The sequence below is a fragment of the Gymnoscopelus braueri genome (genome assembly GCF_963280865.1).
Source record: "Gymnoscopelus braueri genome assembly, chromosome: 5".
NCBI lineage: Eukaryota > Metazoa > Chordata > Actinopteri > Myctophiformes > Myctophidae > Gymnoscopelus > Gymnoscopelus braueri.
In genome coordinates this window covers 1,858,648-1,871,613 of record NC_137606.1, presented here as the reverse complement: position 1 = coordinate 1,871,613, position 12,966 = coordinate 1,858,648, and the positions used below count along the sequence as shown (strand labels likewise).

Sequence of the window (12,966 nt, the reverse complement as noted above, 5' to 3'; positions counted from 1 at the left end):
CTGGTTTCAAAACTGCTTTTGTGTCTGTTATTGATAGCCTAGCGCCCAAGAAGGTGGTGAGAGTCAGAGCCCGTACACAACCCTGGATGAATGGAGACATCCTAAATGCCATCAAACTCAGAAACAAAATGTACTCTGAGTTCAGGAAATGCAAAAATGTGAAACTACTTGAAAGATGCAGAAATCAACGAAATGTAGTAAACAAATTGGTCAAAACTGCCAAAAAGAATTTCTTAAATGAAAGCATTGAGGCAAACAAAAGCCACCCACAAAAGCTGTGGGAAGCGCTACAGAAATTGGGCTGCAACAACAAAATTCAAACCAAAACTACAAACATCTGCATTATTTCAAGTGGCGTGCTCATTACCGACAAGCAAGCGGTAGCGAACTGTTTTAACAGCTTTTTTACCACCATTGCAACCCAGTTGGTAAGCAAACTTCCTCAGCATTCAGGTTTGTACAGCTCTGACCACATCCATGCTCACTATGTCAAACTAGGGGCTAAAAAATACTCCTTTTCATTCAAACCAGTAAATGCTGATGATGTGCGGAAAAAACTACTCGCCCTCCAGCCAAACAAGGCCACCGGCCTTGACAATATCCCCACCAGATTCCTCAGAGACGCAGCTACTGCTATTGCCCCCATAGTAGCCCAAATCACAAACCTATCCATCAGCCAGTGTCACGTCCCACAGGATTTCAAGTTGGCGAGAGTAATCCCTCTGCATAAAAAAGGAAGCAAATTAGAACCTGGCAACTATAGGCCTGTTTCCATCCTTTGTTCCATCTCAAAGGTTGTAGAGCGATTAATTCAAGAACAAATCAACAGCTACCTCAGCGAGCATAAACTGTTGTTTGAATTCCAATCGGGCTTCAGAACCTCCCATTCCACTGACACATGCCTACTGTATCTGACCGACTACATCAAACGTGAGGTAGACGCGGGCAAATACTGCGGCATGGTCATGTTGGACCTCCAAAAAGCATTCGACACTGTAAACCATTCAATTTTACTTGATAAGCTGAGGGCGATTGGTTTTGACTGCACATCACTAAACTGGATGAGATCTTACCTGGAGGGAAGAGAACAAGTGGTTGACATCAACGGAACCATGTCCTCATCCCTCCCGGTGAGCTGTGGGGTTCCTCAGGGTAGCATTCTAGGGCCGTTACTGTTTCTTCTATACATTAACGACATGAATGCTGCCTGTAACTGCAAATTGTTCCTGTTCGCTGATGACTCGGCACTCCTGATCTCGGGAGAGGACAAGTTGCAAGTTGAGGAGGCGCTCAGCTCCGAACTCTCAAAAATCCGTACTTGGCTTACCGATAACAAACTGTCACTACATCTTGGAAAAACTGAATCCATTCTCTTTGGGACCAAACATTGCCTCAGACAGATGGATGTAAATGATTTCAAGGTCAAAGTCGATGGCACAATTATCTCTAGCAAAGAAGAGATTACCTATTTGGGTTGTATTCTTGACAAATACCTGACAGGTGAAAGCATGGCTACAAAGGTGGTCAAAAGAGTTAACCAGAGAACCAAATTTATGGGCAGAGTTTCCTCTTTTTTGTCAACCCTCAGGCCCTCAGGACCCTCTCTGGGGCCCTGATTCAACCACTTTTTGACTATGCTTGCAACTCCTGGTACTCCAACACCTCAGTGTCACTGAAGACTAAGCTTCAAACCTCCCAAAACAAACTGATTCGGCTACTCCTCGGATTGGGGCCCATGACCCACCTTTCTCCCACCCATTTTGCCAGCCTAGGCTGGCTCAGGGTGGAAGACAGGGTTAAACAACAAAAAATGGGACTGGCCTTCAAAATTGTAAATGCAAATTTGCCCGATATGCCCCCTATTCCCGCATATCTGAGTAAATACCTCCAAAAGGTTAGCGACACCCACAGTCACAATACCAGAGGGAGCGTTAACAACAATTTGGTACCACCCACCCATAAAACAAACATGGGCAAATTCTCCTTCTACAGCACTGCCACCCAGGATTGGAATAGTCTAACTCCATCCCTCAAAAAATGCAGTTAGCTGGGCTCATTTAAAAGAGCCTTAAAAAATCACCTTTCAGGTGGCCAAAGGAGGAGGTAGTACCATTTTCCCGTTAGACAGCAGACCCCCCCCCCCCCCTCTTCTTATATCTTTTTCCCCCTCTTTTAATTTTTTTTGTTGTACATAGTGATATTTCTTTGCTGTTTTTTTTTTAATGATATTCGAACTGTGGTGCCACTATATATTTATATGAATTGAATACCAAGGCCCTCATTGGAAACAAGTCCGCAAGGACTTTTATGAACGGACCTGTTAGACAAAGTATTTAATAATAAATTAATTAAAAAATAAATTAATTAAATTAATATAAATGTAACTGTGCTGTTTTACATTTTTTGCCTAATAAAATATTCAATAAAAAAAAAAAAACCTTGAGTCTGTTTGGGTTTTTTTCCTCTTTTTTCTTCTTAAAAGTAATGGTTTTGGACCCGTCATCCCAAAGCCTATGCCACTTGTGCAAGGTGATTGGCCAGTAGCCACTTTGAGTGGCAGTTGAGGCAAACGTTCACCCTAAAGCATGATTTACGATTCTGTGCCTATCGGTACATATAGTGTGTGTGTGTGTGTGTGTGTGTGTGTGTGTGTGTGTGTGTGTGTGTGTGTGTGTGTGTGTGTGTGTGTGTGTGTGTGTGTGTGTGTGTGTGTGTGTGTGTGTGTGCGCGTGTGGTTGGTAACACACTAGCGTAGTGTATCACTGCTTAATGGTCATAACTCGGACGGCGCTGAGTCGGCTCAAGTGAACTTCGCACCGTTCGGCACGGCGACTCGCTAGCTTTAGCTCGCTCGGGGATCCTCTCGTGGCTCAAGTTGTCTTGAGACGGCGCGCCTCCGTCGCTGTCAAAAGCGATACTTTATCGGCCAAACAATTTGTCCGCAGTTGTTGTAGGCGAGAGGCAGTTCCACGTGTGTCACAGAACCGGGCATGGTTATAGCACAAGCGGTATAGGCTTTGGTATGTCGCGTTTTGGACATACAAGATTTACATCTGACAGCAGCAATGTACTGTGGGTATTGGGTTGGATAGATGGTCCTGTGCATGCACTGTACATTATAGAACTGGCCTATAAGTATGCAATTGTTGAAGGAATATTTTTTGCATACAAGTTGTGTATTGTTTAATTTGTATACAAAGTTGCACATTGAGGTTCCAGTTGCATGAAAGGTGTCATGCAAAAAAAAGTTAGACTGATGTGATTCATCCAAGTACTGTAGGCCAGACAGCCAGCCAGACTGACACACACACACACACACACACACACACACACACACACACACACACACACACACACACACACACACACACACACACACACACACACACACACACACACACACACACACACACACACACACACACACACACACACACACACACACACACACACACACACACACACACACACACACACACACACACACACACACACACACACACACACACACACACACACACACACACACACACACAGAATGGAAGTGCATCATCAAAGAGAAACTGGCAATGACTGTGACTGGCAGACCGACTGGCACAGTCTCTCTCTCTCTCTCTCTCTCTTTCTCACTCTCTCTCACTCTCTTTCTCTCTCTCGCACGCACGCACGCACACACGCACGCACGCACGCACGCACGCACGCACGCACGCACGCACGCACGCACGCACGCACGCACGCACGCACGCACGCACGCACGCACGCACGCACGCACGCACGCACACACACACACACACACACACACACACACACACACACAGAGCAGTTAGCTCACAACAGCTGCTGCTACACCCAGTAAAGAAGAGTCACACTTTGTCTATGGGATCCTAAGCCTCTTTCTATTTCCAGCTCTTTGGGTTATAAATAACCTTCCCCACAACATCAATTACACCAGCCAGGGACCTGTGTACCAGAAGGATTCTTATATAGATCTATTTATGATCCTTTCATTTTCGCCGTTGATGTTAAGTAAACTACTGTTGTACAGTATGTACTGTACATCCACATGGTTATCACATAGACTGTAAAAAGAATGGACAGCGTTATGCCCATAGACTCTACAGGCCGTAAATGAAGCCTATATTTCAGCCATTTCAAATCCGCCATCTTTCTATATCGCGTCATATCCTATGGCACCGGAAATTAATGCTATTGGTTGGGTAGCTTGTCAATCAAGAGCGGGGGGGGGGCGGGGAATGAATGCTATTGGTTGTGCAGCTTGTCAATCAAATCATCCTGCCTCTCCTAGAGCATAGCCTGCTTTATCATCAATTTTAAAATAAATAGGACCATAATTTACCAAAACGCATATCATGATGATTGAAAGGAGACTTTAAACTAGCGACTGGAAGCATGTAGTATTTATGACAATGTTTATTGAGGTAAGATAATCAAGTCTAAAGTCTGTCAAAAACCCACCCACTTGAATAGAGAAAATATCTTTCCGACACCAGCAGGGGTAAAACAGCGAAACTACAGGCCATTCATATGAACTGTCACTTCCTATATAGGCTCAATTTCAAAGCCGGAAGCTGGGCCCTTGCTCTATACCAACGACTACGAACTACAACGACTTGCACAAACCAGACAGGTGACATTCTCTCTTGTTGTTGGACAACAGGCTTTAAAATAATAATGTCATTCATTGGCTGCTTTTATCTATTGTACCATACTGTCCGATTAACATTATGTTTTACATCAGATGCCCTAGTGCGATGCTGTCTAATGCGATGCGATGCTTGTTAATGCCCAAATGACATAACCCATCACCCTCACTGTGTTGGCACCATGCTCTATACTAGGAACACAGTGCCAACATGCAACATACACTATCCTACACAGAGTCACTTTTTTCTGTGAAGACATGCTGCCAGTGGTGTAAAGTAACTAAGTACATTTACTCAAGTACTGTACTTAAGTACAATTTTGAGGTATTTTTACTTTACTGGAGTATTTCCAATTTTCAGTACTTTTACTTCTACTCCACTACATCTCAGAGGCAAATATTATACTTTTACTCCACTACAATTATTTGAAAACTTTAGTTACTAGTTACTTTGTAGATTTTGATTATTATTACAACACATACATTACCCACTAATAGCCGATCTACAAGCTCACAATGTTGAGCTTGCAGATCGGCTAATGAAAATAGCCGATCTACAAGCTCACAATGCGTTGCGATGCGACGCATTGTGAGCTTGCAGATCGGCTCTTTTCAAAAGGTTTTTACATTTTATACATCTGAAAACTTGTGAAATTGGACATTCTGCATAATGAATACTTTCTACTTTTGGTACTTTAAGTACATTTTTATACCAATACTTTAGTACTTTTACACAAGTAATTTTTTTATTCCGTACTTTTACTTGTAACAGAGTATTTCTACATTGCAGAATTGATACTTTTACTTAAGTACTTTTTCCACCACTGCCTGCTGCAGAGAGTAAGTGAACATATGAGAGGAAGAGAGGAGAGACGGGGAGAGAGGAGGAGAGACTCCACACTACAATCCAGTCAAGAAGAGACAGACTTTGTCAAAAACATTGTGTCCCTGCCCCTCCCTCCCTCCCTCCCTCCCTCCCTCCCTCCGCCCACAGACCCCGCCCCCTCACCGCCCTAATATGGGGGCATCTCTCTGCCCTACGGCCAATCAGGGCGGCCGGACGGGCTCCTTCTGGAGATGCCATGGGCCTGGGCCAGCTCTGAGGTCTCAGTGAGGGGAGCAACAGGCTGGCCAGGGAGACAAGGGGGAAAACGATAGATAGGACAAGCTGGTAAAGAACAACAACGCCAGAAAGAAGTGTGTGTGTGAGTGTGTGTGGACATAGTGAAGGAGAGTTCAAGAGAGGCGACAACAAGGGGAAAAAGGGAAGAAAGAGGGGGCTGAAGGAAGTTAACAGAAAGAAGAGGGAAGAGGCTGTGAGAGTTCCTGCTGCAGGTTGACACATGTGTCACCTCTGAACCCCTGGAGGAGGGACCATCGAGAGAGGGAATACTACGGTAGGCCTGGATGGAGGTTCTTTTATTCCAGTGTCTCTTCTCTTAACCCACTAAGACCTGAGAAGATTCTAGAAATGTCTTCTAAATCCTAAAAAAAAATTGGAAAAAAAAACCAATTTTTTTTTTCTCGATTTTTCAAAAATAGCAGATCTACAAGTTCATAGCGCGGCACTCGGTGCCGCGCTATGAGCTTGTATATCTGCTATTTTTGAATAGTCTAAAGAAATCTAAAGTGACACAGATGCGTTCCAGGTATCAACACTTAAACCCCATGCATCCGTACAGTGGGGAAAGCTTTCGCATTAAAATAGCAGATCGACAAGCTCACAAGAGCTTGTCGTTCGGCTGTTTTCCGCGAAAGCTTTCCCCACAATAACAGAAAACAGAAAAGACACTAGTACAGAGCCCTGAGAGACTCCGCTCAACCATATATGGGGTTTAAGTGGTTAGTGGAGTCTCTTTTCTTGTTTACCTGATGAGTTGCTTGCTGTGTTTGTAAATGTCTTGGAAGAGTCTTATGAAGCTTGAGAAGTTTATGTCTTCTTGCTGGTTGGCGTGAAGGCATCTCTGTGAGTGCAGAGAAATAGGAGGCCGTGTTTGGCTTTGGAATGAGACTCATTCCTGATGTTGTGAAGTACTGTAGCAAGTACTCCAGCAAGTGTTTTCATCTATTGCTTACATTATTTAGTTTGTGTATATACTTTTTATTATTAACTTATTTTTTTTATCAGGGGCAATGTTTACGACACAGCTGAGTTTGTTATTATTTCATAAAACAATTCTTAACATTGGCCGGGCACAGGCTAATGTTGCAGCACAGCATGTAATAATATGTTCTCCAGAGAGCACATTGCTGAGTTTTGAGAGAATAACAATAGCGTGTTGTTTAAAATCCAAAGACACTTTTAGTAAGACAGCTGCCGCTTGTGTTTATTCCAACATGCCAGTTTCTGGTTACAAACACGCCAGTATTCACTGAGATGTATGGGAACTATTTGCAGCGTGGCATTTCACTATTACTCCAGCATGGTACAGTGTTGTAAGGGGACTTATGTCATGCAGCATAAAAAAATTACGGTCAATATTTGTTTGAATGCACTTAAAGCGGCACGATGTAATTTTTTTTTATTAATAAATGCAATTTTGTCCAATCAGTATGGTTAATACAATATAAGTTATACAATTGGGGTGGTTGTATTTAGTCTTGTATTTAGGCTCTTCTATTGAGACCGTGTCAAAGGTCATGTCTCACCTAGACACAGGATCTGACACGAATTTTGACCTGATGGTCAAGATTCAATGTATCCCCTGAGCAAGCAGGCAGGCTATATTAGCTCAATGGTAAAAAAAAAATGTCAGCACTTGCACAAGAAACCGGCTCCAAATCCGGGGTAGAAGAGGAAAGTTACACAGTGCAGCTTTAATGTGATATAAGCCTAAGTGTGGTTAGCCATAAAAATAGTAGAACAGTATAGTAGTAATATAATTAGAATATTAGAAGGAACTACATTTGAAAACAAATTCAGTATATTTTAATGTCCATCACTGACAATTTACCTGACATTACCTGAAATGTCCAGACGCAGTAGAACCCCCCTCCCCCTCCCCCTCCCTCTAGTATAACTCTTTGGTCCTGTTTTAGTAATGACAGGATTCTAGCTTGCATTGGCCCATCAGTGAGAGTTGTCAGTTCTGCAGATGGCTCTACGCGCAATCATTTCAAACACCCCAGTCTTAATTTTACACACAAGCGACAGCTGCACCGTGATGGTCATAGGATCTCTATGTCCTCCGCTAAGCATACCCCACACCGCCATTCCACATCCACCCCAGGACTCGCCCACCAGCCTGGTATGTTGGGGCGGTAGGTGGGTGGGTAGAACCACAGGTCTTCAAGCCAAAACATGCCCCCACCGTGTGTGATAACAAGCAAGCATACATACGGCACTAGGGGGCCCTGTCTTGCGCGCCGCCTCACCCCATATGCCTAAACTTTTTGGGCATTTTTTACTATTTTAAAAATCATTTTAAAATAGTTCAAATAGCCGATCTACAAGCTCACAACGTGTCGATGTAGATCAGCTATTTTCACCTGCAAGATAGGGTGGGTTTCAATGAGAGTATATAGACTAAATTGACATCCAACGGGAAGAAGCCACAGTCAATTCATCAGTTCATTTCAAATATGTTCCAGTACCACAATGTCCCCAATGGAGTTATACTAACCATGATGAATCAAACCCTTTGGCAATATTGCATCCGAGTTGCCGGAGAAAAAAAAAGAAAATAAAAAGGTGCAGTGTGTCTCTGAATCAACAGAAAGATAGTCTATAGATCATTGCTTGGCATAGATGGTGAGTGAGTGAGAGAGCTTGTGTTAGCGCAATTGTGTGTTCACATGCATGTGTTCATGCTTTTGTATCTACGGTATACTGTCAGGTATGATCTACACCATTCCTGTGAGGTTACTGAGTGAAAAGCGATCATTGTGTGTGTTGTGTGTGCGTGCGTGCGTGAGTGAGTGCATGTGTGTGTGTGTGTGTGTGTGTGTGTGTGTGTGTGTGTGTGTGTGTGTGTGTGTGTGTGTGTGTGTGTGTGTGCATGCATGCGTGTAGGTATGGATACAAGGGACTCTGATGGCTGTGCCGTAAGCTGCTAACATGCTGTACCCGCAGATCCAGCCTTGTAATGAGCACTGAAATAGAAACTACTTACACTATAGCTTCTTTCACTGACATTACATAGGCCTACAGAGTACAGACCACGTGTCCAAATGCCAAATGCCCCTGAGCACCATTTAAATCTGTCTGACAAGACAACACACCAATTCCTCCTACGAGTGAGTTTTGACATTGCACCTACAGTACCAGTTATCTTCAACTTCAAGTTTATTGTCACTTCACAAGCTGACAGGTGGAAAAGTGTGGGTTACAAAATACTGTCATGAGAATAGATAAAGAACAGAAGGAACGAGTCAGATAACAAGACAATATCAAATGAGTGCATGCTGTCTGATGTTTGCAATATACATGATAGTTGAGATCCTGCTTTATTGGCCAGCTTTCTTGAGACGTTTACTCTCAATGGGAATACCCATTTGATTAAAATCTCTAATAGATAAACAAACAGGAGACAGAAACATTCTATAAGCATTATAACATGGCATTCTCTGAGCATCTTCCAATGTTCGTCTTTGAGGTAGTAGTGTTGTTGTTGACGGATTATATATAGACACTAGTGCGTCTGCATCATAGGCCACATTCATACTTAGTTGCGTGTCGGTGTCGTAGCAGATCTACAAGCTCATAACGTGTTGCGATGCGACGCGTTGTGAGCACAACTAAGTATAAGTTAAGCACTGCCAGGTCCCAGTGGGATCCAGCTGGCTGTGCTTTAATAGAGGGTGAGTAACTGGACACTGTACTAATGTGGGGACGGTACAGACAGTCACAAGGACCAGAGGTCTGAGTTTCATGTTGGAAATAAAGACACAACAGTTGGGAGGAAAAATGCAATCGTCGCTGTCGGGCAGGAACTTTTAGTAAATGAATGCCCTATTTGATCATATACTACAGCGTCACAGATAAGCATCAAAAGTAGCAGATATACTTGAAGATCTGCTACTTTTGCTATTTTTTTATATGACATATATGAGGTTTCCACCCGACAGAGACGATATCTATGATCAATGTTTGTTTTTCGTAAATTAAGGCGTGAAAACGTTTTTCATTGGCGCTCACGTATTTTCTAAATTAAAGCCAAAATTTGAACGGATTTCAAGGACCCAAAGGTCCTGGAAACGTTAAAATACAAATGAGTTCATGATGTTTCAAGTAAGACAAAACAACAGCACCACAATAACAGTTAGATAAAGCATAATGGTCCTCGATGCAATTTGCCAGAGAAGGAATGAAAGAATGATGCTGACAGTTTCCTGGCGACAGACTTCTAGGGTGGCGGTGGGTGGGTGGGGTTACGTTTAGACCCGGAAGTAAGGTCAAGAGTTGATTGGGCGATCAGGGAGGAAGCATGAGGACACCACACCAGGAAACAGGGTTTGACGTACAAGTGCAAACTTCCTACTCGGAGCACACAAGGTGCTCAGAGTTATTTATGTAAGCTAATACTGTTATCAGATAAGAAGATTCACATTAGTTTACATTTCACATTCATACTTATGTTTGCTTACTAAAATTTGACACAGCCTATTCCTCAACTATGACACAACGACTTGTAATGCTGTTATCATTGAGAGAGATTTGTCTCTCTCGCCATGTGCCAAGTCCATCTTATCTGACAGAAATATCTCTATTTCCTGTTTACACAGAGGCATTTCCTGTCACACAGGGCTCATGCCTTCGGGTGTGGCTTTCCACTGGGTATTCAGGGTAGTCTTACCAATCTTGTTTTGTTTTGTTGTATTTTTGGAATTTCTTTACACTTTATTTAAGATTATTCAGTGTAGAGAGAGAGAGAGGAAACCAAGGACAGAAAGAGGAGAGACAAACCGTGCAAGACAATACAGGAGTTGTATTTGGACCATGGTCCTTGCACTCACAAGACTTCATGTCATTTGGCAGTCACTTTCAGCACCACCACCTTACCATACCTTCAGCATTTTAGCATAGTTGGCCCCAGAGCCAATGAAACCAGTAGCAGTGTTAAACCTAATTCATATTCATTTGTTTTTACAACTTTTATACTAATATACAACAGCCATATGACTAGCCATTTTGTGCTCTACCAGTTCCGGTACACAGGGAACAAGTGTAACTAAATTAGGCCAAAATCTGGCAGACAGTGCTTATGCCATGCTTTATCCAGAAAGATAAACAAACTTATTTTCCTGTTTTTCCCAAATTGGAGAAAGTGTCCATTACGGTCAGCATAAACAAGCCCTGTGTACAGCTGTGAACAGGGTTATTTTCTGCTGTGCATATGCCTGAAGGGGAAGGAATTGTTAAAAGATGCAATATGAAACACTTCTCAGATCCAAGAACCCTTTGAACTCCAACTCCCATGGTCCTCTCAGAAAAAAGATTTGTGAATGAGGGCTCCCTGCTGGGTCTCCGTTTCATTCATCTCCACACACAGCCTTCTTTGGCTTGCTGTCCTTTCTGGATTCATCCTGGACCACAAGACAATGGTCGGGAGTGTTTGACATAACAAATGCATATGATGCTGATGATACAATTACAATCTTTCTTGGCATCAACTGGCAACCAGTAATTAAATGCAGTCAACCTAAACACTTGCCAAGACAGACAACAGGCATCTTTCAATCCACTGGTTTTGCCATGTGTGCATGCGTGTGGGTATGCACGTGAGTATGCATTTCTTTTGTATGAACACATGCATCCATGCACGATCACATGTGATAATACCATGTTTATTTCCTACATTCCTGACCCGAACTGACTGACCTTGATTCCCAAATTCCAGCTCACCAGCTATATGTTCTTTAGAAGCTGATGTTATTGGTTGCACTATTTGCGGGCCTGTCTTGTTGAGAAGTGGAACAGTACCTATTAGGACAGCATAATGAGCTCTGCTGTGTCGCCTCCGGTCTCATGACTGTCCTCAAATCACATCCAATTACACTTGCAGCCACCAATTGTGCGACATGTAACTGTCCTTTGTGTGCGTGTGCATGTGTGTGTGTGTGTGTGTGTGTGTGTGTGTGTGTGTGTGTGTGTGTGTGTGTGTGTGTGTGTGTGTGTGTGTGTGTGTGTGTGCGTGTGTGTGCGTGTGTGTGTGTGTGTGTGTGTGTGTGTGTGTGTGTGTGTATTTATACTTTACCATGTGCGTTTTGTGCTTTTGTGTATGTTTGTAGTCTACACGTGTGTGCTCACACTAGTACAGTATGTGGTATCAAGAAGACTCACTCCAAAACCAACTCACCCCATTGCTAGGAAAACTCACTCCGGAAAACTCACCCCCAAGATTTTCGGGGGTAGGAAAACTCACCCCAGGACCTGAGAAAACTCACTCCGGAAAACTCACCCCAATGGTTTTTAACTTTGTGGAAAACTCACCCCAATGGTTTTTAACTTTGTGAGCTTTCCATTTTCACAGAATGCTTTCATAATGTGATGGTGAAAAATGGTTTTAAAAAAAAGAAAAAAGAAAAATTATTTCTTTGAAGGTATAGAATTACCAAATTATGTTGTTCAATTATATTTAGCTAATTAAAGTGCTTTAAATACAAGGTAGATTTCATCAGAAAAGTGAACATTCCAATGTCAAATTATGTTGTTCAATTACATTTAGCTAATTAAAGTGCTTTAAATACAAGGTAGATTTCATCAGAAAAGTGAACATTCCAATGTGTTTATAATCAATGTGTTTATAATGCAAACAAATACTAACTTAACAAAGAAAAATGAAGAAAAACTCCAGTGAAGGTAAAACACAGGTATAATGTTTTGTTTTCTGTGTGAACACTTGTGAGAAAAGATTTTGGTAAGCATTATTGAACTTTAGTTACTATTAGATATACATTTCACTATTGTAAGCATTATTGAACTTTAGTTACTATTAGATATACATTTCACTATTGTAAAACATGCATTAAACACTTTTCCCTATTTTTACCTAGGATATTTAGTTACCTACTACTTTGCTGGTATAAATGATAACATTATAGAACATTGCATTGCACACATGCATTGTTTCAAAGAACTTTAGTTTTTAGAAATATTACTTTTGGTACATTTTGATGCCTTACAAAGTTTTGGGCTTTTCTGCTGAAATCAATATAATCTTGCCTCCTGTCTACATGGACAATGATGACAATATTTTAAACACAAAAATATCATTGAACGACATAATTTGGTAATTCTATACCTTCAAAGAAAGAATTTAATCCAGTATGGATTAAACATGTCTCGTTATGAAAGCATTCTG

The 12,966-nt window shown here is 42.1% G+C and overlaps 1 protein-coding gene across 1 annotated transcript in view; it reads left to right on the top strand.

Moving 5' to 3' along the window:
• The first annotated feature begins 5,972 nt into the window (after nucleotides 1–5,972).
• prx (periaxin) overlaps nucleotides 5,973–12,966 on the top strand; it is a 45,644-nt gene continuing 38,650 nt past the window's right edge. The window contains exon 1 of the mRNA XM_080429657.1: nucleotides 5,973–6,060. The gene's annotated coding sequence lies outside the window, so the exon portion shown is untranslated. The remainder of the gene's footprint in view (nucleotides 6,061–12,966) is intronic.